Source organism: Saccopteryx leptura, chromosome 4, assembly GCF_036850995.1.
Source record: "Saccopteryx leptura isolate mSacLep1 chromosome 4, mSacLep1_pri_phased_curated, whole genome shotgun sequence".
Classification (NCBI taxonomy): domain Eukaryota; kingdom Metazoa; phylum Chordata; class Mammalia; order Chiroptera; family Emballonuridae; genus Saccopteryx; species Saccopteryx leptura.
In genome coordinates this window covers 218882524-218887624 of record NC_089506.1, presented here as the reverse complement: position 1 = coordinate 218887624, position 5101 = coordinate 218882524, and the positions used below count along the sequence as shown (strand labels likewise).

At 55.8% G+C, this 5101-nt stretch overlaps 1 non-coding gene across 1 annotated transcript; it reads right to left on the bottom strand.

Annotated features, from left to right (window-relative positions):
* Positions 1–2661: 2661 nt before the first annotated feature.
* On the bottom strand, positions 2662–2804 carry LOC136404745 (small nucleolar RNA SNORA79). The gene has a single exon (XR_010751441.1). It is a non-coding gene; the product is annotated as a small nucleolar RNA SNORA79 (small nucleolar RNA).
* Positions 2805–5101: the final 2297 nt, after the last annotated feature.

Sequence of the window (5101 nt, the reverse complement as noted above, 5' to 3'; positions counted from 1 at the left end):
TGCAGGAGTCGGGATTTTTATTTTTTTTTTTAAGTATTGCAGGAGGAGCATATTGTACAACAGCATGGATTTGGGACTCGGCTCTGTGACTGGCCTTGCCCCCAGAGGGACCCAGAGGGACACGAGAAGAGGCCTGCAGTGTGCCCTGTGTTCTGGCCAGCTCTGGGGCTCTCCGGGCCTGTCCCGCGTAAACGCGGGGCCAAGCGCCACTCAGGGTCCCCCCCCCCCGAGCTCTCCACAGGCCTGTCCCACGTAAACGCGGGGCCAAGCGCCACTCAGGGTCCCCCGAGCTCTCCACAGGCCTGTCACACGTAAACGCGGGGCCAAGTGCCACTCAGGGTCCCCGAGCTCTCCACAGGCCTGTCACACGTAAACGCGGGGCCAAGTGCCACTCAGGGTCCCCCCAAGCTCTCCACAGGCCTGTCCCACAAAAACGCGGGGCCAAGCGCCACTCAGGGTCCCCGAGCTCTCCACAGGCCTCCGCTCTGGGACTTCTGTATTTGCTCCTGTGTTGTCCAACCAACAAAAATCCCGGGCCTCGGTTTCCCTCTGACGTCTGCTCTTCGTGACCGTCCGTCCACTGACCCCTCAGCGCGCTCCTTGGCTCTAAATTCCCACGGCCCCTGGCTGCACTCAGAGTTGAGCCCAGTCCCTCTCTCCCAGGGGAGATCCCACTGTCACAACACCCCGCCCTGGGGAAGGTCTGCCTTCCCACCTTCAGCACCTGCAACAAAGGTATTTTTCCTTAAGGCCGACCCCCCGACGGCTGCGGGTGCACGGAGGACTGGATGTGCCCGGGAGACCACACTCGGCCCTCCCTCCCCGGCCCAGCCCGACCCGCAGCCGGAAGCTGGACGGCCCAGCCCCAGCGGGCACAGCCCGGGCCAGCTGCCCTGCACTGACTTCCGGAGCACCGGGCCAGGGGTCCTGAGAGCGTTTATTCCCAAGCCGCAGAAGCTGATGGCGGCAGCGTGGAGATGACTTTTCCCGGATTTCAACCCCTAATATTTGAATCTGTGAGTTCGCACCACCCAAGCTCACGCCTGGGGCCTGGCAGGCGCCCCCCTGGCAGATACAGCCCTGTTCTTCAACCGCCAGTCCGCAGATAAATCCACCAGAACTCCGGGCCGGTCCGCGAAAGAGGTCACCACCCCGGTGCTGTATGAAGATGACAGACCCAGAGACCTTAGTTGAATTTGCTTAGGCTCAGGGTGATTTCTGTCTAAGCAGCTCCTGGAATAATTCTACTATCGTCACTAGTCCCCAGGTGTAAAAAGATTGAAAACCACGGCAACAGAGCACACTGAGTCAGCAGGCCGTAGATTTTAGAGAGGTCAGAAACTCACAGGACTGAGGGCTCCAAGGAGGTCTGAGCACAGCTTTGGAACAGAAGGCAAGACTGTCAGCATGTATTTCCCTGGAAAAATCCAGGTTCTCCTCCTCCTCCTCCTCTTCCTCCTCCTCCTCTTCCTCCTCCTCCTCCTTCTCCTTCTTTTCCTTCTCCTTCTCCTCCTTCTCCTCCTCCTCCTCCTCCTCCTTCTTCTTCTTCTCCTCCTTCTCCTCCTTCTCCTCCTCCTCTTCCTCCTCCTCCTTCTTCTTCTCCTCCTTCTCCTCCTCCTCCTCCTCCTCCTCCTCCTCCTCCTTCTCCTTCTCTTCCTCCTCCTTCTCCTCCTCCTCCTCCTCCTCCTTCTCCTCCTCTTCCTCTTCCTCCTTCTTCTCCTCCTCTTCCTCTTCCTCCTCCTTCTCCTCCTCCTCCTCCTCCTTCTCCTTCTTCTTCTCCTCCTCCTCCTCCTTCTTCTCCTCCTCATCCTCCTCCTCCTCCTCCTTCCTCCTCCTCTTCCTCTTCCTCCTTCTTCTCCTCCTCATCCTCCTCCTCCTCCTTCTCCTCCTCCTCCTCCTCCTTCTCCTCCTCCTCATCCTCCTCCTCCCTCCTCCTCCCTCCTCCTCCTCATCCTCTTCCTCCTCCTTCTTCTTCTTCTTCTTCCTCTTTACTATTTTCTCTTTACTACTTCACTAATTTCTCCATTTTCCGCATCTGATTCGTTTCTGTCACCCTGTATTGGACTGAACTAACTCCGCCCTCTGCTATGCTCATTCTGCTGACAAGCCTGTTGAAAGAATATAGAAAAACAACTGCAATTTCCATCTCTGCTAAAATTCCCCACTGCTTTACACACCTCCTCTGTCCCCTCGATCTTTTAATACAGTCATTATCGTTGCAAAGTCTCTGCCTGGTTGTTGCAATAGCTTCCCTCTCTGAGTCTGGTTTTGTTCACTGTTTTATCTTTTGATAATGTTTTGTGGGGGTTTTTTTGCCCTGGCTTTTTTCTGTGTTTCATACTTTTTTTAAAATTTTTTATTATTGAATCCCAGCTATTGTATGGAAATGAATAAGAAAGACTGAAATGAACTCTATTTATACCTGGAAGTGGGCATGCCTCTCCTGACAGGCCTTTAGCCTTGAGTGTGGGGCCACTTGAGTCTGTAATTGAACTAACTCGGTTTACTGTCGTTGCTGTTGCCATTGCTGTGATCACTTTCAGCGTAACGTGAAAGGCAGACACCGTAGGACGAACCAAGAACGTGAGGCTTGTGTGTTCCAAAAGGAAAATTTATTTTATTTTATTTTATTTTAATTATTTATTTATTTATTTTCTTCCTTAGTGTTTGACTCTGCAAACTTCAGAGCATGAACAGATAATCCCATTATCCTAACATTCTCTGAGTGAAGAAAATAAAATTTTCATGTATGATGACTTAAAATCAGACAGTGCCAGGCCTGAAGGCCAGGAGAATTTACTTTAAAGGCACCTGGGTGGCAGCGGGCTGAGACCAGCGAAGGGTGCCAGCCCCGAGCTGCGGAAGGGAGTGTTGGATACAGAGGTTGCCCCCGGGCGGTTGCTGGCGCGGGGTTAAGCGTGCCTGGACGTGCTCGGAGAAACGTACCTTGGTTTGTTGCTTTAGTCACAGACTGTCTCCCTTTCCCGACACCTCGGGTCCCTCCCGATGGCCTTGTCCCAAGGACGGTCCCTAGAGAAGCTTCCCAGGGTGGGCGGAGTTGCTTCAGGGGAGGGGGAGGGGCGGTGGGGCGGGGGAGACGCTTCCTGCCGAAGCTGCTCCAGTGGGAGGTTGGGTGAAGGGAACGTGAGTTTTAAAGGATTGATAGGAGCCCTGAACCTCAACCGAACATAACACAGTCTCCAAAGCCCTCTGGTAGCCACTCCCTCATGCTGAATTTGAGGCCTCCCTGTCGGCAGGGATTGCCCTGGCGTTCGGATCACAGCCTCAGCAGGCTGGCCGTGCGCACCTGGTCCTAAGAAGTCCTTCTCCCCGGCCTCTCTCCTCGCTCCTCGCTCCATGCTCTGCACTTGGTCTCCGTTGCTCCCAGGAGGCTTGTGGCGGGACAGGGACGTAACTTTCCAGGTCTAGCTCCGGACTTTGTCCGACACGGACCAGTGCGCACCGGAACTTCAGGGGGGGGCTTGCTCCGCGGATTGGCTCCTCCCCCCACAACAAACCACTGCGGGGCAGGGCCCTGTCCTCCAGCCTTCTCTCCCGCGGTCGCCAGACGGGGCCTTGTATAAAGCAAGTTCCTGCCACCGTGCCAGCAGAGGCGGCCTTTCTCCAGCGCTTGTGCAGTGTGGGGGGTTGGGGGGCTCTACCCCTCCCCCAGTGGCACTCTCTATTCTCCCAGTGCCAAGGCAGAGCCAGGTGACCAATAAGGAGGACTTACTGCCTGACCAGGTGGTGGCGCAGTGGATAGAGCATCGGACTGGGATGCGGAAGACCCAGGTTCGAGACCCCAAGGTCGCCAGCTTGAGCGAGGGCTCATCTGGTTTGAGCAAAAAGCTCACCAGCTTGGACCCAAGGTCGCTGGCTCGAGCAAGGGGTCACTCGGTCTGCTGAAGCCCCCCGCCCCCCCCCCCCCCCCGTCAAGGCACATATGAGAAAGCAATCAATGAACAACTAAGGTGTTGCAACGCACAACGAAAAACTAATGATTGATGCTTCTCATCTCTTCGTTCCTGTCTGTCTGTCCTTGTCTATCCCTCTCTCTGACTCTCTCTCTGTCTCTGTAAAATAAAAAAAAATTTAAAAGCCCACAAAGGAGGATTTACTGTCTTCCTCAGAGGCCCAGGACTTCGTGACTAGGAGACTAGGACATGGCACGGATGTTACTAGGACATGGCACGGACCTGGACCTCTCCCAGTGAAATGCAGCTTCCGCCCTCTGTCCGTAGGAAGTGTGTGGCACAGACAGACGGGTCTGCTGCCGGTCTCCAGGGCCGGGTCATCACTGTCTTCTGTCCTCTGAGGGCCTGAAGCACAGATGGTTTCTGCAGGAGTTCTGACGCTATTCTCAGACCTTGGCAGGCCCTGGAGGCCTGAGACACAGACAGGTCCTCGTGGGAAACCGCCGGAGGTCCGTGGAACAACGGGGCAGGGGACAGAGGGGCCGTTGGAGGGACTCCCCACTTCTAAAGGGCGGGGGAACGGGAAGCGTTCAGCAGGTGGGTGTGCTGATCAGAGGGTCAGATGGGCGGAGCGAGGACACCGAACGGCCAGGATCCTGAGCGAGACGGCCACTAGGGATGCACGCCAGGTGGCAGGCCCAGGGCTAAGCAGAGAGCGGAAACCAGAAGCCAGTTTGGGATTCCCCCGCTCCAGGCTGCGGATCAAGGTCAGGCACCCGAGAGACACTATCAAGTCTCAGGCTGCAGACCTGAGCTGAGAGAAGACAGGTCTCTAGCAGGGGTGTGGATGGTGGATGGTGGGGACAGGGTGTCCGCTCAGGGGGTGGTGGCCTCTGTGTGGGATGCTCGCTGCCTCCACCTGTTAGCTGCCTGAGCTTCGGCAGGCTACGTGACCCCCTCTAGACTTTGGTGTCACCATCTCTAAAACGGGGACGAGTATGATGACACTACCGAACATTTAGGGTTCTGTGAAAACTCTCCCAGAGTGAATAAGCATTTAAAAGCACCTGGCACACGGTCAGGGATCAATACGCGTTGGCATTCTTGATGGATTGATTCCGGCTCCAGGACGGTCAGGACAAGGCTGAAGGAAATACTGGAAGTTTCCATCTGCGCGTATCTGCTCA